The sequence below is a fragment of the Athene noctua genome, chromosome 1 (genome assembly GCF_965140245.1).
Source record: "Athene noctua chromosome 1, bAthNoc1.hap1.1, whole genome shotgun sequence".
In the NCBI taxonomy this organism is placed as follows: Eukaryota; Metazoa; Chordata; class Aves; order Strigiformes; family Strigidae; genus Athene; species Athene noctua.
The window spans coordinates 244538824-244565262 of NC_134037.1; positions in this window are offsets into that span (position 1 = coordinate 244538824).

The following is a 26439-nucleotide window of genomic DNA, read 5'->3' on the forward strand; positions in this document are numbered from 1 at the left end:
TCTAAGATTTACTCTAATTATTATGAAGTTGAAATAAAGAGATATTTTATTGCAGTAAAATGTGGCTATTCCGTCACAGATACACATCCTTGTAGAGGATGTGTATTTAAAGAGGTGTTGTCCAAACAACATCAGTTAAATCATGACAGAAACCATAGACACCCAAATATTAATAAAGTATAGTAACTGTAGTTAAGTACCGTTTGTTTCTTTTAGCAATAAGCTATAAAAATCAACACACAGAGAAAGAATTACTGTAGAAAATTAATCAGTTACAAATGTATTTGCCTCACAATCTACAGGGTAACTTGAATCCCAATACCAAGTGTGTTCCTGTGGAAAATGTTGAAGTGTAGATTATGCATTAAAAATGCTTAAAGTTCACTGGAAAAAAAGAGAGACCCTCAAGGCAGATGAGGCGCATGAGTTATTCTCACTTCCAGTATCTATCTACTGAGTTATGACAGTTTTCTTTACACTTGCAAGAGGCTTCCAACTTTGATGATTGAACTTTCCTTGGTCCAAAGTTTTGGAATATTTTAATGGCATGCAATAGATGTGATGGCTACAAATACTTCTGTTCTTTAGCAGCAGCGTGACAGGGAAAATAGGTTTTTAGCCATGACATCCACAAAATATTCAGATGTTGTTGAATTCTCTGGAACTATGATCATAAGTGTCATAAGTTAGAAAACAATAGACAAAATTCAAGGCAGAAAAGTTTTGCCTGGTTTTGTCCAGCTGCATCTGCTGCTCAGAGAAAAGATAACTGCCTATCCAAATTTTGCTGCAAATATTTCTCTTGTAATTTTCTGGCTGAAGGTATTGCCCAAATTCAATTTTAGTTTAGAAAAAATCCCAGCCCTCCCTAATGATGCTGGTTGTTAATTTAGTTTCTCCACTTTCCTTCCACACAAAGTTTTTCCTTACCTCCTGTAATCTGTCTCTAAAACCTGAGAAAAGATAATATTCAGACTGGTTTGCCGATCAGACACTACCCGCACTCAGGGTATATGCCAGCACCCTACATCTCACAACACTTTGTGCCTGCTCACAGGCCTCTAACACAAAAGACATGGTCCACACAGTGCAATGTGTTCCTGGAGTGTGCATCCAACAGCTGTGCAGTCAAGACACCATCCTGTCATTCTTGACAATTTCCCCTTAGCAGTGGTGACCATGCTGCCTGCCTCTGCTGGACAGAAGACATCACAGAAGATAGAAGAGGAGGCCTGAAGGACTTCCTGTGGATCTGTCAGTCCTGCTCCAAGTCCAAACCCTCTTTCTCCTGAATCTGTCTTTGGAGAACAGCAGGAATCATTCCTCAGCCGAGTATTACACCTGGTAGTGAGCCTCCCTTGTCATGGACACCAGTACTGGTTCAGCTCCTAACCATCCTTGTCCAGTGTCTCAGCTAGACTCTTCTGCTTCTCTTCGGTTTTCTTGACCTCAAAGCATGACACTACATTTATGTCATTGAGGAGAAATAAAGGGAGGCCTGTCAGTTATTGCCAGCTTTAAGTGGCAAACTGGTTACTGATCTTTAGTCCATTAGTCCTCCTTACAGATGTCTGCATCACAGACGCACTTTGCATCTGTATTCATTCCTTAACAGAGTGCACCTCCAAGGTACGGCTTGGAAGGGAGCTCTGGACTGCAAAAACCACTGAATAATGATAAATGTTGCTGTGTCATGTGGCTGAAGAACCAGCTCCTGGGTCTTGGTGGGTAACCTGTGCATCTTCACAGCAGCCTGATGCTCCACAGCTCCATGTATCATGTTGTATGATTTACTATGAGATTTTAACACTCAGGCTCTAATCCTTCATAATTTCAGTTCAGTTTTTCACAGGTCCCTATGGTTTGTGGCATTCCATTCTGATATTATGGGTGGTTGAGATATAGCCTGATAAAATAAAATTTTCAGTTTGTGAATAGGAGTGTTTCTTAAACTTCCCTTTTACCAAAGGATTAACAATCTACATTTTTATTTTGTATATGATTTAAACTTTATGTTTCTAGAAGATTGGAGTTAGTGGAGAGAATGAGGAAGTAACCCGGGCTTTTGTCTGAAATGTTCAGTATACTTCCAGAGATCATTTGGATTTTGTGGGGATGATCAAGGTCTGTTTGAGAGGACGTTGTGCTGCAAGGAGACACAAATAACAACGTACCACGAAAAATATCTGCTCCTTTTAAATTGCACTTGTGCTAGGAAATGAATGAATAAAAAGTGGATTAATGAACTAGGGTATCAGAAATATCAAAGATAGTAAGAAATTTTAATTTCTATGGTGGAAATCTAGTGTTAAGTGTAAAAGTTAATTCAGTTCCAACCATAACATGCCATAAAGACCAGAACTGACACTGTGGATCATGAAGAGATTGATTAGAGGTATACAGATAGCCTCAGTCTAGAGTATAAAGGAAACAAGAACAGAAAAAAGGTTCATGCAGGTTCATGCAACTACATGGCTATTTCAACTTGCTGGTGTCAAACCAAGTACAACAGTATATATCACATATATCTTCATCCAGTAAATTTATTAAGCTTACTAAAAGAATTTACTCTCTTCTCTACAGAATCACAGAAAGCATAGCCAGAAAGGACATGAAGAGACATCTGGCCCATCTCAGTGCCCAAGGAGATCAGTTAAACATGAACCATCCCTGGGAGATACTTGATCAGGACATTCAAATACCCTCTGTTATTAGGGGCTCCTCCTCCTCAGGCAATCTTGACCATCACTTCTCCTTCTCTGTTTTTAGGAAGCTTTTCCTAATGTTTAACCTCTTCATTCTGTCTTATAGAATCATAGAATTGTTTAGGTTGGAAAAGACTTTTAAGATCATCAAGTCCAGCCATTGACCTAGCACTGGCAAGTCCACCACTAAACCATGCCCCTAAGTGCCACATCTCCACATCTTTTGAGTACCTCCAGGGATGGTGACTCAACCACTTCCTTGGGCAGCCTGTTCCAATGTTGACAATCCTTGAAGTGAAGAAATTTTTCCTAATATTCAATATAAACTTCCCATGGTGGTACTTGAGGTCTATGGCTTGTTACTTAGAAGAGACCAACACCAACCTCACTACAACCTTCTTTCAGGTGGTTGCAGAGTGATAAAGTCTTCCCTCAGACTCCTTTTCTTCAGACTAAACGACCCCAGTTCCTTCAGCCATTCCTCACAGGACTTGTTCTCTAGACCTTTATCCAGCTTTGATGTCCAAAAGATTCTTGTCAAAGTTTAAGCCCATTGTTCCTTGATGTATCCTCAGTTAACATAAAGAATAGTTCATTTCATTCCTCTTTTCAACAAGTGTTTACATATTTAAAGACTGTTATCATCTCAGTCTTTTCTTCTCTAGACTAAATAATCCTAATTCTTGCAAGGTGCCTGCATCCATCATATTTTCAAAGGCTCTGATGACTTTTGGTATTTGCTCTGGAAACTGTCCAATGCAAAGGCACTTTGTGTAAAGATCAGATAACTTCTCCTGGACTTTCAAAATAAGTGAATGAGGAAGAACACAGGTTTATTAATTCATAGCCAAGGAGACAGGCTCAGGAAAACAGTGCATATTTTGACAGCACAACCTTACATTTTCACGTCAGCAGTAAGTATTCAGTCTCATCTGTGACTGCCCATCACAAAAAATAAGAGATGCCTGAAAATGTCAAACAGAAAATAAGAGATGTCTAAAATGTCAAATGGCTTCTCACCAGCCAAAAAGTCTTGAGAAAACCAGTCCTTTTTTTCTGGAAATAACTAGGCTGTAAATGGAGATAAACGTCTTTCTGTTTTCCTGTGTTCTCAGTTTTGCTGAGGATCTTCACCTGCAAAATTTTTGTAAATTAATATCTATCATGGTTGTATTGTCATGTCTGGAAAATAGTGATGTGACAATTCTAAGATTTTAATTAAAGAAAATTCAGATTCATAATATCACAATAAAGTTTCATACATTTTGTACTTAATGACACCGCCAGATCTCAGCAGCTCTACTGATGTGATAATGTGCCTGAAAGGGCCTCTGACACAGTGGTATGATAATAGCACATCCCCATCTCCCTCATTTTCTTTTACATTTTGACATTAAATGTGAAGTCAATTAAGAAACAGAAAAATGATGTTCAAATAAAATCAAGTGACTGAGAGAGCCACAAAATGAGATTCAGAGTTCAAGCTGAAGCACAACAGGCACCAACCAATTATGACTGTGTACTGCCAGGGTCTGTGTCCAGAGGGAAGGGTGAATTGTGTGCATGGCAGGCAGCATGTGATGGCCCTGCAAATCCACAGGTGTTCAATGATTCACAGCACAGAACTGGAACTTATATCTGCTGCCACATTCCATAAATAGTCAATTAAGGTTCAGATGGCAGCCTTACCTCAGAAATTCTCTATTTGTGTTAGTAGCAAGTCAGGCTCTATAGTAACTAAACATCTCTCACCCCCAAGTATTTTAACTTACTTTTTATTTCTATAGTGATGGATTCTTGAGAATCCAGACTCAGCTTAAACATTAGCAAGTGACCAATGCTTTAAATCTCTTCATTTTTATAGCACAAGATGTGGTTGGAAGAATTTAAAAATTATTCAGACAGGCTGATTTATACCAAATGCAGCTACAAGCAAAATTTGGAAAAGACCCTCTTCTTTTGCTGTAAGTTGGAAATCTGCTCTGAAAATATTTGAAAAAATCAGTTAATTTTTAAATTTAGTTTCTTAGTAATTATGTATTTTTCGCTGTGTTGAGTATCACAGAGGCCTGGGAACTATAACAGAAACCACCTAGTAGGCTGTGATGGCATCTACATTGCTGGATGAAATAAAGCAGGAGAGAACTGGAATGGTGCTTCAGAGCAGCTTGCTCTTTGAACCATACCGGTTGGCTGTCCCAGACAGAGAGCCCAGAATTTGTTCAGGGGCTGTTTTATTCAGGGCCTGTTTCATACACTGTCACACGCATCTTGCAGCATCAATGAAACTAAGCTATGTTTGGCTTACCTGTAAGTGTCCTTAGGCACTGCCCCAGAAGACCCTGCAGTTTAAGAAACACCCTCAGACCATCACACAGACACATCTCATACATCCTTGTTGTCATGTTGCAGAAATGTCATACCTGTAGGGCTGTGAATAATTCTCCTCATGTCCAAGTATTATGTCTGGACAAAAAAAAAAAAAAAAAAAAGTTTGAGCACTACGAGGCTGTCATCTGTGGGCCTGAAGAGCCTCAGGCTTTGCAACCTCACAAGTGAGGTCCTGGCCCAGTAGCAGAGTGGATTTGGCATTGACAGCATGCCCAGAGACAAGACCTTGGTGCAGAGATTTCTGTGTCAGTCTTTAATGTAGGCTAAAACCTGGCTCACATGTCGGATCCACAAGGAGGATGAAAGGGGATGTGTTGTCCTTGCTTAGCAGCAAGGTCAGATTTTATTGTCTGGCTCATGCCAGTATATTGGGTTTGCATGGCAAGGTTTTGGTACCCATGGGGTTACAGGGTTGGCTTCTGTGAGAAACTGCTAGAATCTTTCCCTATGTCCGATAGAGCCAATGCCAGCCGGCTCCAAGATGGACCCACCACTTGCCAAGACAGAGCCCATCAGTGATGGTGGTAGTGCCTCTGTGATAGCACATTAAACAAGGGGAAAAAAAGGCTGTGCAACAGCAGCTGAAGGAGAGGAATAAGAATATGTGAAAGAAACAACTCTGCAGACACCAGGGTCAATGAAGGAGGGGGAGGAGGTGCTCCAAGCACTGGAGCAGAGCTTCCCCTGCAGCCCGTGGTGCAGCCCATGGTGAGGCAGCTGTGCCCTGCACCCATGGAGGTCCACGTCGGAGCAGATCTCCACCTGCAGCCCGGGGAGGATCCCACACCGGAGCAGGTGGATGTGTCTGAAGGAGACTGTGATCTCGTGGGCAGCCTGTGCTGGAGCAGGCTCCTGGCAGGACCTGTGATCCCATGGAGAGAGGAGCCCACGCTGGAGCAGCCTGTTCCTGAGGGACTGCACCCCATGGAAAGGACATGTGGAAAGGACTCACACTGGAGCACTTAATGAAAAACTGCAGCCTGTGGGAAGGATTCACGCTGAAGAACTTCAAGGAGGACTCTCCCGTGGGAGGACCCCCCAGTGGGACGATCCCATGCTGGAGCAGGGAAAGAGAATGAGGAGGAAAGGTCAACAGAGACAACATGTGATGAACTACCCCCATTCCCCGTGATAGGCATCTTGGTGGACACTTGGCATCCAGTCAAGGTCAACCCTCCACAGACAGTCTGTATGTCAGCACCAAAATCAGTACATGCTCCCTCTGCTTTAATGCAAGTGTTTGGGATGTTTCCATACTTTTCCACAACTGTCCACCACCTCACCATCAGCTCTCACATCATCACAAAGTGACTGTGTTTCTGGAAATAGTTTTCTTTTGCTACCCTTCCACATGACGTAATATTTCAAATAATAGTATTGTAATATGAAAAACCGAATAAGGCTGTAGTTCTGCTGTGTGACTTGATTCACCATTATAGCAATGCCAAAAGTTACAGCTTCATTTTATCAGTACATTAAGGTGATTGCCCTTTTAATAAACAGAAACATCTCAACCTATTTCTTTGAGTTCATTCTGGCTTTGAAAATTAAATTTTAAATACAATTGAAATAATTATTTTCTGCAATAATTATCACACAGTTAGGACAGAGAGAGTGGGGTCACAGCACTCCTGAGCTTTTTCTTCTGCCCAAATTTCAATACCTATGAAAGAGAGTGAGTTTTCTTCTCTGGGTTACCTCACCTGCAGTTTCACTAATTCATGGCTGTCTAGAGCCAGTGTGTGTCCTCCAGCACCATCTGCAGTTAAAACACAGATATCATCAGGCAATATCACCGGGTATAAGCACCAGAGGCCAAAGTTCCTGTCAGGGATATCATATAAACTGCAAAGTCAATGTTAAAGCTCTAGTCACTCTTCAAAGCAATGGAAGTGTAATTATTGTTCACTGTCCTTCTCCCATGAAACTAAAAGTACAGTGCAACATAAGAAACAACTTTCTCTAAGCTGGCTTTGTAAATACAGCCCATAATTATTAAAACTCCAAGAGCATTCTTTCTAAATTCATCTTTAAAGGCTGACTCTCCACTGGAGAGCTTAGATGGAATGAAGAGGGAAGAGCAGCCAGCAGGGAGCTGATTGCAGGTCCTTGATCTCCAACAGGTAGCCCCCAAGGTATGTTAAAAAGTCATAAGGGCTACCTTTAAATGTTAGACTACAGATGTAAGCCCAGCATGCTGCCACAGCCCAGGCCTGACGCCTACCTGTGTCCCCCTGACTGCCGTCCCTTGCACCAGCTAGCAGAAATGCAGCTGCAGAGCCAGTGAAACTGAGGGGTGTCCATGAAGGACAGTGTCTTCTTTATATCCTTAATTTTGCCTTAATAGAGATACCTCTGTGCTGAGGGAAGTCATCAGGCAGAGTCTCCTGCTGCCTCAGAAAACTTGAAACTGTCAGTTCTCAGACTAATTATGTCTGCAAGAACTTTACAGCACCCATCTCTCTCCTTAGAAGGAGAGGAAAGGAAATAAAACTGATACAGGTGGTCTATGTTTGCAAGGCAAAACCCACAACAGGAAATCTTTTCAGATAGCGACATTTATTTTTACACTTTGTCTTCAAGATGAAGGATTTCCTTCTGACTCCACACCAAGGAACAGTTTGAGCATGGTGCTGCCATGCACTGGGGTGCTAGAGGTTCCTAACATGAAACATGAGATAAGGTTCCTGACAGCTGAAGGTCCAAAAACTCTTCACATAACGTGCAGAATGTGAGTTTTGCCTTTTTTTCCTGGATACATGACAGCTTAAAGACTCTTCTGCTTACACATCCCACTTTCGATTTTTAAGAAAATAGGTCATTCTATTCTGTTTTTTATTTTCCTCAGAAAAGCAGGATATTATTAGCAGAAAAAGCTTTCAAAATTAGTTTTGCAGTTTAAGCCAGTATAGAACAGTGATAAAAATAAGAGTGAGAAGCAAAATTAAGAAAAAGACATATCTCTCTTACATCTGCACACGTATATATTGACATATTTATGAGAAAGGGAGGAGATGTGCCACAAGGGGGTGGGGTGGGCTGTCCACCTTTCTCCTCTGATTAATTGCCTTCGTGTCAGGGAGGTGGCCCATCCACATGTAACTGCCAATTCAATTCTTTAAGTTTTCTGTCACTGTCTAACCACTGTTCACCAGTGTCAGAAGTGTTTAGCAGTCACACATGCTTGCACAAGCATAGTTGGGAGAGTACCAGTAAATCCATCTGATTTTATTAATTGTGTTAGTGACAGGCTGTAGTCAGGGTGAGGGGAAGAAAGACTTTAAGTGCCTATAACCAGCCGTTTATACATACATGGGGTATAGATATTTGTGCTTCAGAGCACAAACAAAGCTGTGGCTAATGAAGCTTTGGAAGAATTTTTTACTAGCACTTTATTTCATAATTGCTCAGTATAAAGTTTCTTACCTACTCCTCTGAATAATCCTATTTGTGTTTTGTGGACTCCCAGAGTATGATATTTGGTGCAACTCCAGTCTGAACTGATTGGAGTTCAGTCTGGGTACCTGACTTCTTCCCGCTTGGGGCTCTTACAAAATATTATGCTGATTTACAAAAAAAAAAAAAAAAAAAAAGAAAAAGAATGGTGGTAATGTAATTTTTAAAAATATTATAAATATCAACATTTAAGTGAGTGGCAATTAGCAAACTGAGAAGCCCAATGTGTACTATGGTCTTGGTGCTTTTTTATTTTCTTTATTCTAGCTTAAGTAAATGAAATAGGATTGTACCATGGTGTGAGCATGGTCTCACAAAGTAGTTAGCCAAAAGAAGGTAGAAATGTCTGTACTGGATCAGACCAAAGATCTAACAAGTTTTTTTTTACTTAAATAGTAGCTAGTAATGGACACTTTGGAAAGAATATAAGGACAAATCATATAGTTAAATTTCCTGCATATACCTTCCCACACAAGCCCTTTTGTGTTTAATATCACAACAGCAAATTCCAGTTCCACTTTGAACTAATGTACAGCATCCACAATAAATCGCAGTTTAACTGTGTGCTGCAGGAAGAATTGCCCTTTTCATGTTTTGAATCTCTTACTTGCTGTATTCATTCATTCCTCCAAATCTGTGTCCTGAGGGGACAGTGAAGAGCCACCCCAGTTTTCCTTTTCTGTGCCACTCTGGATTAGATAACCCTCTGTGACATTCCCTCTCCCAGAAGCCCCTTTCCCAGACCCAGGAGTCTCCATCTCCTTGGTGATTCTTCAGACTGAGTCTGTTCCCCTCCTTTGGGCAGCCTCATTGTCCTTTCTACCTTTTCCCATTCCGCCATAGCCCTTTCCAGATGGGAGGAGGTAAGAACTGCAAGGAGTATTTAAGGAGGTGATGCATTCCAGACACATGCAGCAGCACTAGGATGTCTCAGCTTTGTTCTCCAGCCTTCTTGAAGTAGTTCTTAATGTCCTGTTTAGCTTTTGACCACTGTTAAGGTCTGAGCTGACATTTTCATAGACCTGTTATGCCTCTAAGATCCCTTTGCAGGGCAGTAATTGAAAGAGAAATTAAAATTGCAGCTTCTCAGCAATAGTAATTTGTAATGAAGGAATGATCTGGCACGGAGGGAGAGAAGGCCCTTCTGTGAATGGGTTAAACTGACTGAAAGCATGGATGCTAGGGACTGCTGCAAGGGAGTAAAGATTTGCAGATGAGATAAATGCTGCAGTAGTGTTGTAACAATTGTGAAACATGAGTGCTTAGGGGCCACTTCAGTAAACAGACCTGGCACTGGGGGATGGACCCAAGGCTGGGCTGATGCACCCACTGCCAACACTCACAGGACTGGTGCTAGTGTAAGTGTATATAAGGAATCAGTTCATGCCACATCTTTGGAGACTCCTTGCAGAACTGCTTATGGTGGTAGGACTCTGCCCAACACATTGCTCATTAAATCTCTATATTTGAGCACAAATACGTATTTCATTTGCCTCAAGGGGTGCAACAAATATTTTCCAACATAATCTACATTTGAGTCTACCACTGTATGTGGAAGGATTGTTTTTCCCACCTACACATGTCACTTTGTGTTTGTCTGCACTGAGATTGAGCTGCTACCTCTTTGCTCAGTCAGCATCATTAAATCTTTTTGTAGCTCTTCTCTGTAAGGCTGGTGCAGTGTTTCCAGTCTATTTACTGGCCTACAAGGCTCTTTCCTGTCTCTCTTGCTTACAACAGACTTTGGCTTCCTCTTTGATTACAGCAACTCTAAATAAGGCACAAAGGTTCTTGAGATAAGGATTAGTTGTGAAGTTTTTAACTAACTCAGTCACTGTTTCTCCCAATCCAGTTCTAGTGGTATCTTCGACTGTCTTGCGTTCTACTTAAAAAAGCACCACATTGGTCTTTAATATATTTTCCAAATTTTCCAGAGGAAAGTTATACTACCTGGGAAGGACTGACACACCTGTCTTAATAAATATTTGGTTTAAGCACAGTACCTATAAAATACACATAGCTAAGGTAGATCAACACAAATGATCAATAGGGATCACCCAAATTTGAAATTATAACTCAGATCATACAAGTTACCTCATGTCCTTTAAAAAAGTATTATTTCTATCAGCTCTGTCATAGGTATTACTCAGTGAGTTGCAGATGAAGTCAAACACATCATGTAGGCATGGGCAAAACTGGGAGTCACTTTTGTACTGGAAAACTCTGTCCTGACTTTGCTTGTGGTTTTTCATACTGCTAGAAGGGTGAAGGGAATTATATAATCTGGCTGCATTATTAAAAAACTGTAAGTGGATAAAATAGCCTGCATCTGTCTCTGATCCAAGGCTTTCAAGTTTATTTAAAGTTGAAACACTGCATGAATGAGGGAGAAGTAAAAGCCCAGTGTAGAAATGTCAGCTGAATTAGTCTGAATGCTGAGCTCCAATATAACAGGGAGTATCCCATCTCTTAATTTATTAACCCTTAAATCTTGCAGAAAGGTGGGCAGAAGAAGAAAACGTAGTCTTCAGATTAAAAACTGAAAGTAATTTGCATTTCTGGCCATCTGTATGGCTGACAATAGACTAGGGTCTATGTTCAACCTGCTTAATTGGGGTTACACAAAATGTTTTCTCCAAGAACCAGATTTGCTTTCCTGTTTCTTTATTTTTCTGAGGAAAAGAAAGATGTCAATTTGTAGTGTTGAAAACAAGCTGTATGTGACACAGACCTAAGTGCTGGATACTCAGTTAACAGGGAAGACTGAATATTCTTTTTTCTCCCTGACCCTAGAGGGACACATGAATGGAAAAATGAAAGAAAAAAACCAGACCAAAACAAGCAAGCACAATTTTTGAAGATCTTCATTCCTGAATCAAGACAATTTCAAGTACTGGGTTAGAGACATAAATTCTAGTAGGTTCTTCCCTTTTTTTCCTCACTCTCTGTTAATAAAATTGGTTAGAACAGATTCAGTCCCAGGGAGAGTAAGAGCCTGTCTGCTGATTCATGTGTTATTCACCACACATTTAAATAACCGCTGTCCTGTAAAGGCTCCTGAAGTTTGAATTCACTTAGAACAAGTATAAAAAAGAAAACCTGGACAAGTGAAAGCCCATTAAACCTTTCTTCTATAATTCGAATTTTTTTATAGTTAGTTCTCAGAAATGAGCTTTTTTTACTAGTTAACTTATGAAGTGAAGCCATAGGTTTTCTATTTTTTTCCCTTGGTACAGCACAGGTAACCACAGAACATATCTGGCATGCAGAAAACCTTTTCTGCCTGTAAGCAGTATGCCAGCTTTATTGCTGCTTACTGACTGCCATGCAGCATTCTTGTTACTTTTCCATAATTTGAAAAATCACCATAGACATCTTATACTTTGAGAAACCTCATGCCGCACAGTGATTTCTTATTGGCCATCAAAACAAATTTCTTTATCAGGGAAAACAGGTTCCCCAGTGTTTCTCTTCCTATCCTCAGATGAACAGAAAAGACACCTCATGTAGCCATGAAGACCTTGTGATGAATTTCCCTCCTTTTTATCTTTCTTTATGGTAGAATGCTTTTGCACTCTTATTAACAGGGAAGAAGTCATGGTGGAAGATAAACAAATATGGTTTTATGAATTTTCCTGCCTTATGATATATCAAAACTTCTTAATAATTGGTTTAAAAAACAATTTTATTATTTTTTTTATACTATTTACTGCAGCAGGGTAGATTGCAACTTACTATAACAAGGTTTCCTGTCCAGTATTTTTATCAGCCTGAAAGTCAAAGATTTCTTGGCATTCAAGATGGTGGAGAGGAAAAAAGATAAAATAAAGTATCCCCCAATTTTATGTGTGCAACAGCTCAGATTCACAGAAGTACACTCAAGACAGCACTGTGTACTGATCGACTCAGTGCTAGGTATTTCTATGGGAAATCTGCTATTGTCTTTGAGAGAGCGAAAGAATAGCAACAGAACTACTAGGTTTTGAGAGACTAGATTATAGCAAACTATCAAAAGTTTGTTTTATCCTCAGAGAAGAAGTGACTTTGTAGTTTCTCAAGTGGAAGGAGAAACCTGAGTGACTGGATAGAAGTTTTCTTTACCACAATATATGAGTTCAATGGAGGTTATGTTTCTTCAGTGTGTGGACCAATAGGAATCTAGAAGGGAGGGCTAAATTAAGGATTTCAGAAGGATGCTGCATGCAAATGATAACCAGAATTTGAGTTTGGGGGAGGGTATATGCTTAAGGAAGAAGGAAAAATGTAGCTCCCCTTACGAATTTATAGGGAAGAAATGAACTAAATGAATCTGGAGACAAGAGGGAAAGTAGCTTTTGCTCATTTCCTATAATTCAAGTCCTAATTGTACCAAATATAACAGGCCACTTTATCAGAGCTAGCAACTGAAACAACAAATAAATGAGTAAATGAAATATCTTCGTTACTGCTAGTAAGTTAGTGCAGATTTCTTGTTGTCTGTGAATATTCATAACAAATAGAAACAGGGGAAAAACTCCTCCTGTGAAAGGACTATTGAAATAGTCTGCACAAGGAAGGAATGAAAAAATTCTATGAATCATACTCCAAAGAGCAGACCGACCCTACAGGCCAACAACTGGTGTCAACAACAGGAAATTTTTTTATATCCATAGGATGCTCTGAGGCCTGAGGAATGCTTGGGATAGATGGAATCCACCTGAAAAAGTGGGGTAAAAGCATCTTTGCCAACAGGATGTTCAGCCTTGAGAGGAGAGCTTTAAACTAGGAATGACAGAGAAGGGAGACCAGCAATCAAGTGAGTAAGTGGTGCATGGGATGACAAGCAATGGGTGCTGAGTGATGGGGACAGGGGAGACCTTGTGATCAGCTGTACAGGGTTGAATCATCTCAAGTGTCTGCACATAAATAAAGTGTTGAAAGAACAGTATGATGAGGGCAGCTTTCATGCATTTTCTGTGAAATTAGCACAAGTGGGTAGAAACTGACGTGCCTCTATACTAACACAGGGAATAAACAGAGATCTGTGTGCAGTTGCAGGATAACATTTTCACTGGTATCACAGCAATGAGGTGGAATAGCTCACACAACTGGAGTGCAACAATGAATGGATACAGGTTCCGTAAGGAGGGCAGACCAGCAAAGCAACGTGGAGAGTCATCCTTTATGTGAGAGAGCATTTATGAGAGAATACATGCAGCTTGGCCTTGGAATGGGTGATGAGACAGCTTGAGAGATTATAGAACAGCACTTGTGGGTGAACCAATGTGGGTGTGGTCTTTATGGGAATCTGCTACTGACTACCTGAGTACAAAGATGTAGATAAAGCCTTCTTCAGACATTTACAGGCCCATGGTATTTAATGGCATGCACCCACAGGTGCTGATAGAGCTGGACAGTGTTACTCTGAGGCCACTTTCAATAGTATTTGAAAGGTCATGGAACTTAGAGGAGGTTTCTGGGGACTGGAAGAAAAGAAATGTCACTCCTGAAATGTCTTCAGGAAGGGCAAGAAGGAAGGTCTGGGGAACTAAAGACCAATCAGCCTTACTTCAGTCCTTGGGAAGGTGAAGGAGCAAATCTTCCTGGAAGCCATTTCCAAGCAAGGAGGCCAAGAAGGTGATTGGGAGTAGTCAGCAGGATTTACAAAGAGGAAATCATGCTTGGCCTACCTGAAGCCTCCTATGAAAAAATTACTAACTTGGTGGATGAGAGGAGAGACATTTAGCCAGGCTTTCAATGCTGTCTGCCATAATATCCTCATTAACAGACTGATGCAGTACAAGCTACGTAAGTGCAGACTGAAGTGGACTGAAAAATAGTGACCTGCAGGCTCATGGGTTTGTGATAAGCAGTGCAACATCCAGCTGGAGGCCAGTGACTAGTGGAGTAACTTGGGGATTAGTGCTGCGGCCAACACTGTGTAACATCTTCATTCATGACCTGGATGATGGGACAGAGTGCAGCCTCAGCAAGTTTGCAGATGATATACAGATATACAGAGGCTTACACATCAGATGGTTGTGCTGCCATTCCGAGGGACCTCAACAGATTGGGGAAATGGGCTGATAAAAACCCCATCTTGCTAATTAAAGACAAATGCCAAGTTCTACACATAGAGAAGAATATCACCATGCACCAGTACTGGCTGGGAACTGACTGGCCAGAAAGCAGCTTTGTGGAGAAGGCCCTGGAGATCTTGGGGAACAATCAGCTGAACATCACCTAGCAATACACCCTTGCCGCAAAGAAGGCCAGCTGTCTCCTTCTCTCCATTAGGAGGTTGTTCCTCTCGACTCAGCAGTGATGAGACGCATCTAGAGTGCAGGGTCCAGGTCTGGGCTCCCAAATACAAGACAGATATGGACATCCTGCAACAAGTCCAGCAAAGACCCATGAAGATGATTAAGGGATTGAGGGATCTGACATATGAAGAGAGGTTGAAAAATCTGAGACTATTCAGTCTGGAGACAACAAGGCTCAAGGGGATCTCTTCAATGTATATAAATATCTGATGGGGGACGGGGGTTAAAGAAGACTGAGCCAGACTCTTCTCAGTAACACCTACTGACAGGACAAGAGGCAATCGCACAAAGTAAAACACACGAAATTGTATCTAAATGGGAGAAAAAGCTTTTCTACTGTTAGAGTGGTCAAACACTGGAACAGGTTGTCCAGGGAGGTTGTGGAGTCTCCATTCTTAGAGCTATTTAAAACCTGTCTGGACATGATCCCAAGCAACCTGCTCTAGATGTCCCTTCTCTGAGCAAAACATTGGACTATATCTCCAGAGGTGTCTTTCATCACCAGTTACTCTGAGTCTGTGAATCCTGCATTGCTCCTTACATTAGAGTTTTGTCTTGTGTCTTGATAGCCCTCAAGGGCAGTAAAAAGATTTATCCAGCAAAGCTTCTGGCTTCCAGGAACACTTTTCTAGCAACTACTCCATCTGAAAATTATTGCACTTTTTTCTGAGTGCTGGGTTGCTTTTAATGTCACTGTCACAGACGGGAGCACAGGCTCAATGGACAGCATGGGTGACAGAGCAGAGACGATGTCTATTTAAAGGTTGGAAAGCAAGGATTTCTTTCCTATGACATTTGGTACATCTGTCACAAGACAGGACTTGTAAGAACAAGATAATATGTCCCCAAAAATATGTGTTAGTAATCTGAGTTACAATGCTGGAACAATAATTCAGAGATTTTAGAGGGAAAAAAGACAATGAAAGAAGTATTGCTCGCTCTGGTTTCAAGAACAGACTTGAAAGGATATTCGGCCTGATTTGTTATTCTGAACTGACAGGAACTCACTGGATTTGGTTTCACCTTCTGGTTTTCAATTTGTTTTTTAATTATTTTTGTACCACCTGAGTTTAAAGTTAAAACAAAACAGAATCCTTAGAGTGAGATTCCCCTCATATCACTTTTCCCTACTTTAAGACAAAACCACTGATTTTTACAGGCTTGCAAAACATCCATGAACCCACATAGTTTCACCTCTTAGCAAGCAAGGTCTGAATGTTGAAAAGAAATCTGAAAATGGGCAATGTTATGAGGATCCTGATGTGCCTAGTGCTGCATATTTAGCACTATTTTGTATTTTGTTCATTTTACCAAGTTATTGGTAATAAATCTTCACTGCTTTCCTAGTCATGCTGACCTAAGCAGATAAAGCATTATCCATGCTTTTTGTTATATAAAACTGAAACACTGACTGAACTAAAAAAATACATGTTTCTTCACACCTTCAGAACTACTAGTGGAAGTTAGTGTTCCTGTAGCTGTCAAATTCCAAATTCCTCACATTTAGAAAATAAATCACTTGAGAGCAAGCTGTTACGGGTACAGCAGGATAATGTGGTCCTGAGCACAGAAAGCATTTCGCATATAGTTAGCTGCCCTGTACATTTCCACTGAGACAAATTATCAAGAAAAGGGGAAAAAAAAAAGAATAAAGTAGCACTTGCTTTTAGTTTGGCTCAGGCACTTTAATGTTTGGTGAAAAAGAAACTTTTATTAGCTAAGAAATCTGCAGGTGTCTCTTCCCCATTGCTCAGAGAGGAGTTTTATTTGTGTTACCAATAACTACTATTATGTCTTGAAATCTCCAAAAGCAATAATTGTTTTCTCCCCGTGTTTTAACTGTGAGCTTTTAAAATTATCTGAGGCCTGAACAAGAGTAGGCATGGACTACTAACCCCTATCCTAACTGTTCAACCTGTCCTGATAGGAGTCATGAATGAGAGCAGCATCAGTCAAAGTGTAATACTCAGACTGGGAATATAAATATGCAGACTCATCATCAGGGAAACATAGAAAAGGAATCCTTAATGGCTGGAGTAGAACTGTCTAAGAGATACGTAAGTCTAAACTGCAAAGTTTTTGCATTTGGAACAAAAAGAGATTTATAGCAATGCATGCATTCTTTTTTTTTAAATTTTTAAAACATGGCATTCAGCTAAATCTTCTCATTTTTTTCAGGGTGGAGAAACCTGAAGTTCAAATAAAGGTTTCTGTGTAGTGCTCATTTCACAGAATCACAGAACTGTCTAGGTTGGAAAAGACCTTGGAGATCATCCAGTCCAACCATTAACCCAACACTGACAGTTCCCAACTACCCCAGATCCCTCAGCGCTATGTCGACCTGACTCTTAAACACCTCCAGGGATGGGGACTCCACCACCTCCCTGGGCAGCCCATTCCAACGCCTGACAACCCCTTCTGGAAAGAAATGCTTCCTAATATCTAGTCTAAACCTGCCCTGGTGCAACTTGAGGCCATTACCTCTTGTCTTGTCACTTATCACTTGGTTAAAGAGACTCATCCCCAGCTCTCTGCAGCCTCCTTTCAGGTAGCTGTAGAGGGCGATGAGGTCTCCCCTCAGCCTCCTCTTCTCCAGACTAAACACCCCCAGTTCCCTCAGCCGCTCCTCGTACGACCTGTGCTCCAGACCCTGCACCAGCTCCGTTGCCCTTCTCTGGACACGCTCGAGTCATTCAATGTCCTTTTTGTAGTGAGGGGCTCAAAACTGAACACAGCAATCAAGGTGCAGCCTAATTTCTTTACAACTGGAAGCAACAGGCTTTTCTTATGGGCTCTCAAAACAAAGCCCTCTGTGAAAGTGTCAGCTGTTCTGCCCTATATCTTCTCCATCAGGTTTTCTTACCAATGTGTATGACCTCTTTTTGCAGCACTGGGTTGAGCATGGAGGAAGATTACTGCACTGAACAGTGGATCCCAGCCTTCAGGTTGGGGTAGTGAGGAGTTGGATGGGAGGAGAAAGCTGGGAAAAGATAAGTCTGAACAGGAGGACCCAAGCTGGTTTTACAGACCTGTAAGTCTCTTGCACTGAAAAAGATACTTAAGAAACCTGAAGACCTGCTGTGGCATTTGCTTCTCATTTTCTGGCTGCAGAATGTGCTCAGCATGTCCTCATTTTATCTCATTTGACTGCTGGCACAGCAGGACCTGTTGGTGGGATGTTACTGCACAGGGACCTTAGCAATTTTGGGCAGAGCTTCTGCCTATGGAAATGGTGTCTGCCTGCAAACCCTTCCCTCCGATGGCAAGCTGCATTTCATTATGTTTTGCTGTCTATCCAAACTGATGTATAAGAACACGTAGATTGTGAAGAAAATATAAAAACAAAGATGCTGTGTTTCTTCCCTGGCCTGAGGATTATGTTACTGGTCAGGTCACCCGTGGTGAAAGCAGTGTAAGAAGCATTGAGGAGCACAGTCTCACTTCTAGAAATACTGAGGTCAGTGCTCAGTAATCCTAGTTGTCCACTGGGAGGTTTGTAAAATGGTTGAAAAGATCTTCAAACATATTAATCACAAGAGAGCTGCATTAATATAAAAACAGTAAACTGAAGAATGCCATTTCCCATTCGCTGTTGCTGCTCAGTACTAACATGTCAGGGGAAGTTCAGTTTTACAGTACGGTAAAACCTCAGGTTAGCAATTAGACAAGAGGGTCATTGCATTGTCTCTCTGGTTCTGCACCACATTACTGAAGTATCCTGTAAAATATCTATCTATAAATAACTAAACCCATACAAGTAAAACTGTAATAACACATTATACAAGCAAAGGTGTTCTGAGATTCTGTGATATTTCGTCTCTTAATCTTCAGAGGGAGATAGCAAGTAGTGCTATAGTGCTCTCTGGTGGAATCAGAGCACCATCTGATTCACCAGGCAGAACAGAAATCGTTGGTCATATGAAGTGCTTTCAGTGCAGGGATGATAAAAACAGGAATACGAGCTGCCAGAAATTATACACTCTGAAGGACTATTGAATCTGCTGAACTGCAGATGATAATGGGAGCTGCAAAATTGTTTCAGAGGGGAATGTAATTTGTGATTAGCCCAGTGCTAGCATGTGTGGGGACAAGGGGACAGGAAGATGTGTCATAGATGGTAAATTAAAATTTAGGCCTATGTCTGACAGGGTTTTCAAAAGGCATTCTTTCTGAGGTAGGACATCAAAGACCTGGTCATACTATTGTACTTGGAAGCTACTTGGTACAAAATGAGAGACTGAAACCTGAATATTCCCATGTTTGTAGCTTCTATTTTCAGTTCTATTAGGTAAATGAATGCAGAACTAGTAACTATTCTGAGCCTAAGAGAAGGCTTAACAGGCAACATATCACCTGATCATAAACAGGTCTTACTGTTACTGTTTAAAAAGTATTTATAATTTTCAACAAAATGAGGAAAGGTATTAGTCAAAGGTGATATAAATTCTGTTCATGCCGATTCATTTACTGGCAAGCACGTGTCTCAAGTTTTGATTAAAACGCACAACCTTGGCTTTATCAGTAGGAAATACCCCACAGAGATAAATGAATGGGATAAACATACAAATTAAAAAAAAAAAAGTTAAATTGGATATACATGTACGTATATAAATTCTTGGAATTTATTTTGGAGTACTTCATAGCATTAGTGCCTACAGGCAGTGAATGAGATAGATCGATGCCTCATTACTGTTCAGCTCCAAAATACAAAGACAGATCTTTCCTCTGCCAAAGGGCTTAAATACTAAGTTGAGAAAAGGAGCAAGCATAAAGTGCTATTATCCTCTTTGACAGAATTGAAATTTAGGTACAAAGAGCCTGGACCGTTAAAACACATAAGTACATGCTTAAGCATATTCAGTTCTTCAAATATTTTTATGTATTTTGCTGAATGGAAACAGCATTAAGCACATTCCTATCATCTTCATTGGATGAGGGTTGACTTGTTTACCCTCAGAAATGACTTCTGAGGCAAAAATATGAATTTGCCTGGAAGCAGACCTTTCTAGACCCAGTATCATAAACCCCTTAATTCAGAAGTTTCAGTCACCCAAGACAACCTATGCAGCCTATTCAGAGTAAGTAACTGGATTTAATAAAATCACCTACAGAGGAAAAAACCCTCTTACATTACCTGTCCCAAAATATATTCTGGGATCATGGCAGGAAAATTATCAGGTAGGTGTTTAGGAGGGGGACATATCGCAAAACTGCTGATGTTTACTTTGCCAGAATGCCATTGTCTGGGTCATTATTTGCTGTACAAGTTAATTTTGGCTGAGCATTAACATGAAACAAATGTGTCTCATAGTGATATCTGCCAATATTTAACAGGGATCTCATACAAATGTTTCTCCCTTGGCCTTTTATTAACTCTTTTTCAAGGACTTGTGTCCCTGAACACAGGAGACTCAGGGCAATGGAAATTTGGACATTTCTTCTTCACTCTCTTGGAATCAAGCAAGAAAACAACAAGTCAACACAAAGCAGAGATGTTATCCCCTTGTTCCAGAGTACACTCGTAGCCTGGAGGCAGTTTGCTGGTACAACAGAGCACATCTGTGCTTAGAGAACAGAGAGTTTTAGTATTTCTAGATGTAGCTGGAACAATTCAGGTCTGGGTTAAATTTTTGTATGACTTTTTTTTTTAAATGATCACTAAACCTAAAGCATCTTTATGGAGCCTGATGCAATAACACTGGAGAAGTGTGAACCTTGAGCAGTAAGAGAATTTTTCCACACTTCCATTTGACTTTGTGATGTTATTTCTAACTGGACATCCAGACAAATTCCCTCCTGCTTGTTGCCAGAACAATTTTATGGCCCATATGTTTGGTGGTACTGGTGGTTTGGAGAACCGGGTCACGCACTGTCACTGCAAGGCCAACCTGTCTGCCTTCACCATCCAACTCCTGGATCCTCACAGGATGCTCACTTACTTTTCCAGATTCCCAGTTCTGAGTTTTCCAGTTTACCAGTAAAGGTGACTATGTCACCAGAAATTAGTACTAGTTAGCATTTGTATGAAAAACAAATCAGCATGTATATCCTTAACATCATTATTTGTGTTCATCCAAAGGAATTTAGAAATTGGACTTTTCAAATTTATGCAAACAAGATGAATGAAGAAGTTGTTTCCTGGAGCTGAAGGAATTACCTCTTCAGGGACCGTCTGTTACTTCTGAGAGATGTCTAACAGTTCTTCATTAAAATATATGGGGATTCAAATTCAAATGTATGTTTTCCTATCTTTTCAACGTCATAATTTACTGTTTGTGAATTGAGGTACAGGCACTGGGTTTGTCTGTTTACCCATCAGTGTTTTGGGGAGTTACACAGCAACTATTTTTTTCCCTAAAAAATTGCCTTCCAGGCAGACAAATGAAATTCCATTGTAAGAATCATTCCTGTACTGTGATTCAGTTGCTGCAGTGTGAATGATCTATTTTTTTACTGACTTAATTCTGGAAATGAAGAGGAAATTGTTCAAGGAATGTATTTGATAAAATGAATGTATGCACTTCTTCAAGTAATTCACAGAAAAAACAGACACAGCAAGTAAAAATTTAGTTTAACTTTCCTTTGTATTGCCACATGGTGGCCACATAACCCTAGCGATGTGGACTGCTGCTGCAGTAACACTGAGATCGTTGATAATTCCAGTATCTGTTTTCTATATACCCCAGAGGAAAAGATTTCATCTACTCTAAGGTCTTCTGTGTAAGTCCTACAAACTCACTAAGATAATCTAAAAACTCAGATAATATGATTCCACAAACTATGCAGCCTGACTATTGGTCTGGTTATTTAGACTGAAACTAGTTGTAATCAAAATGCTGGAAGTGCAAATTTAATTGGATGAGAACTGGAAAAAATCCTGTAGAAATCCTCAAATTGTATTTTTCAAGTTCTTCTCAAAATGATGAATTTTCTCTAAGAAACTATGATAGTTTAACATTATTTATATTATACTTTTAATAATGACGTAACATAAAGATCATGGACGTTTTAATGACACATTCATTATGTCAGTTTCTGTATTAAAATTGGTTTACTTTAAAACAAATATCATGTTTGTTCTCAAAACATTTCTATAGGGAAACTCAACCCTGATGCAGGATTAACATGGGCATACTTTTATCATTACCACAGTGTTTTCCTGGTTCAGTCCTCAGTACAACACCCAATGCTCGCCCCCTCCCAGCAAATGGAGATGGCATTTAGGTACTCCAAACACAGCCCACAGGAATGGAACCAAATGGGTTTGATACACATCATCTCCTCCCTCGGGATGCCTGGGAAATGCTTGAGAGCCTGATTCCAATCAGTTGTCAAAATGCATGTCAAAGTTCAGAAAGAATTACTTATAAAGGCCAAATATATAGAAAATAGGGGGAAGCGCACCTGTCAGACTTTTGTCTAGAACTGATTGGAGATTGGTTTTATTTCCTCCAGGAATAATTTGGCATTCTTGGGAAAACGTCAAAACCTCAAAAAATCAAAACCTGGACACTTTCCAGTGAACATGCCAAATAGTGAATCAAAAATGCTGCCATGGGGCCTTGTAAGAACTGTGACCATAATGCCACATGCATCCATCATCTGCAGGTTGTCCTGCAAAATAGGAAAAGAAGTTATCGATAGTTGCCCATGCTGCACTGTGAAAGAGGTTCTTTGGCAGGATTCTATTCCTTAAACTGGGTGAAGACAGGAGGCAATAGAACTACATCTCCCATGAGACACTGTGGCATCATCTCCCAAACAAAATATTATATTTTTTGACCAAAACCCAGAATCTTTTCAGGTTTAGGCCTTTTCCTTTTTGAGTCTAAATAAATACTGAAATTTTCCATGGAAAGCAAATACTTCTCTCAAAATACCTTCTGTCTCGGTTTTTTTCTTTGGACATAAATTAGAAATGGTGGATTTTGATCTCCTCGCAAAGTCTGAGGAATAATCTCAAATAAAATTGGAAAATTTGCTGTTTAAAAGCAACTTTATTTAAACTTATTAAAACTCTTTAGCCTGTTTCACTGTATGTCACAAACATCAGCAGGAAGAGCTTTCAGAAGGGCTGTCCAGATTTGTCTTAATCTGTGCAACCTGGTGGAGATGATCCAGCTTTTTTCAGGGATGCCTCTTACAGATTCCCAAAGCAAGCTATAGCCAAACCAATGTCTACTCCGAACTATGTTGGGGGAACAGGATGTAGATTTGATAAGCCGAGGCTTCACCATGGCAAAGTCTCATCCCCACTGAGTCATGACCCCTTGCACGGTACATCTGCCCAGGTCTGCTGGCAGGGTCCTTCCCACTGCCATTTTGTAGTAGAGTTCTTCCCAAGTGATTGCATCTTCAGAAAAATACAAACTGACTTTCAGCACTGACATGGTTTGGTTTCCTTCCTCACTGCTAAGAGGACAAATTCCAGCCTAGGTTAAAGTGGAACACGGGGTGAGCCCAGGTCCCTAGATGGGCGAACTAATCCAAAATTCAAGTACCTAGAGAACCAGCTGGTAAGGACATGCTACTTTCTACAAACATATTTTTCTGTGTAGAAGCCCAGATCTAAAGCACCACATTTAAAAACCTGCTGGTAGTTCTCCAGGGAAAAGAGACCAAACACAGAACAAAATCCCTGATGGTCATAGTTATTCAGCCAAGAGAGAGAGGACAGGCAGCATGCAGCCCAGGTTGGGACACTGGACAATTTCAGCCATGTCACAGAGCCAAATTTGCAATTCCAGAAAATGTCACAGAGGGACATCACCCTACAGCTTCCCACACCTTTTCCCCAGGATTTTTGCACCAGGCTATAAAGTCATGGGATTTAGAGTAATGAGAAATTCAAGTTCTTTCTGAAATGGCTTTGTAATAATGAGCATTGTCTCAGAAAACTGGAATCATGTCTTGCATACTCCTGAGAAAATGCCTTCTTTGAGAAGAGATGCATTTCAGGGAAATACCATTATTGTTTCAGGTTGCCCCTTTGTGTGTTCTGTAAATCTTCAAAGTAGTTGTGACTATAATTCATCTGGGCCGTGGGCAGAAGGAGACATTTCTCCCAAGAGAGGGACAGACTACATGTGTGTGTGGTCCAAGAGAAAGCAGCTTTAATCATACGCTGAGAGTAATAGGCATTGTACTGTGACTAAATTTACTGTGCTTTCTGGCAGACTCTTTCTGCAGGGAGAAGTGGTGCATTTCAAGCACTAATCTTTGTTTTGTCTGTAGATTTTCACTCTTTCTATACTAGCTTGATACTAAGGGCCTGATCTTCACAAAATGGGGCCCAAAGTCAGCATCTACTTTTGCAAACTTGAGTACCTAGCACATGTGTGTCTGAGTGCAAATCAGAAGTGACTCACAAAGAGCTCTGGACACGTGGCTCTGCAAAGTCCCTTTTTACTTTCATGTATGTTAAAGATTTTACACAACTGTGGTTATCTTTCCGAGAATAAGATGCTGGCTGTTTAGTTCAGGGATACATTTTATTCTTATCGCATTGCCAAAGGCAACTGAAATATTGAAATACAAGCACAGTGCCAACTGTGCGGTTAAATTGAAGTCCCCAGCTCAGCTTTTCTACAGATTTAATTGGCAAGGCTACAGACTTTTCAGATGTTTTCAGATTTGGTCATCCTCTTTGTACAAAATTAAGAGAATTAAGGCCAAATCCAGGCATAAAATAACACCATAAGACCTTCATTGTCCTCATGAAATGGACAAACATGACATGTTTTCCTTCAGCTTTATTTACACCATCAGCATTTGGAAGCACAGTCATTGTTTAGCCAAGCCTGCCAAATGTTTTCTATTTAATTACACAATGCAACCACAAATTCTCTTAGGGAAAGATTTCTTATTTATTTATTTATTTAAGTTGATGAGATACTACCAAATACTACTAGACATCATTCTCAGAAAAAAAAAAATCTTGAAGAATGTGTTTATAAGCACTGTAAGAAAAAAGTGATATGGTTTGGATTGTTTTGGTTTGGTTTGGTTTGGTTTTGTTTGGTTTTTTTTTTTAATTTATCTGAGAACAAGAAAGAAGGAAGTACAGAAAATAGGACTGAGGCTTTTATTTTTTAATCACAGTAAGTACAAAACTCTGCAGAAGAATGGGGAGATAACACTGTAGTGAGTTGTGTGTCATTTTATGCTGCAGAGAGCAAGTAAGGGGTGTGGAACACGCTTCCTCGGTCCTCCTTCTCTCCATCTGTCCTGCCCTGCTCACTGTCTGTCACAGCCAGTCCATCCTGTCAGTTTGGAGTCTGGCTTTACTTAACTCTGAAGAGAAGGTGTCTCATTGCCACAAGATGTAACTAGAGTGAGTAGTTCAGATTCTCTCAAAGGTAGATTGTACTTTTATGAATAAAAATATCATTTGAAGTTGTATTATCTCAAGTCATAAGTATAATCCTTTAGGGCATAAACTGATCACCAACAGGCTTGACAAAGGAATGTCTTCAGGCAGTGTCTTATTACCAGTGATGAGTGGTATGTTATTTTCCATACAGAAGAACTGACTTGCAGTCAAAGTGATCTTTTAATTTATTAGAACACAACAAGGAAATAAAAACTGTAATGTCTTTCCAAGAAAGACAGGCTCTTGTACACAAAGCATCCACATAGTGTGGACAAGGCAGTGGGCACAGTGCTGGAGTCACTTTTCAGACAGTTTTCAGATTTCAAGGGACATTATAAAGTAACCTTAAATTTATCACTAAAGAAAGCAAACCTGGTGATCAGAAAAATGAACTCTTTCCCCCTGAAAAATATTCACTTCAAACTCTCTAGCTTGTACCCTCTGAAGGTTTGGGATGTGTCTCCTTTTTCTTTCCATTGCTTTTGTGGAGAGAAAGGCAGCTTGACTCTAGTAATTCCTTCTCTTGCATTTTGTTTTTCACAGGTCTCAGGGACTTTGGGGTGAGCAATTCTACTCCTGACCATCACATCACCTCTTGTCAAACATCTTCTCAGGGGACTGAGATCAGTTGTCTCCCCTTGCAGCTCTTGGCAAGAGGAAAATGGACTCACTAGCAGCCAGAGGCCACTGAGTGCCCATAAATGCTCTGGGGTAGTTGGGTAACAAAAAAGAACTGGAATTTTTAAAACAAATAGTGGGCTGCAACACACTGTGGCATGGCTACTATCCCAGAAGGATGGGTTGCTGGACATCACCAGGGAGAGGGTAGTTAACAGTATTGGTGACTAATCTCATCAGTTGGGGTGATGCACTGGTGGAGGTGGTGGTGTCCCCTCAGCCCCCAGGAACTCTCCCCACTCTGAATGGTGACAGCACAAGTAGCTGTGTCCTCCAGCAGCAAAAAGAGGACAAAGTCCCCAGCTGGGGGTGGAGCAGTGGGAGGTGACAGAGAAGTTTCTGAGGGTACCCCAAGACAGCACCGTGTGTGGGGTGAGCTCAAAGTCTGGAGGGACAGAGCTGACCAGGCCCCCAAAACACAGACTCCAGTGTTCACTCTTCCCCAATCCCTCCCCTCCATGTGCAATTTCCTGAAAAAGGGTGTATCATTCAAAGTGTTTTTAAATAGATTACACATCCCTCGTTGTTATTTTAA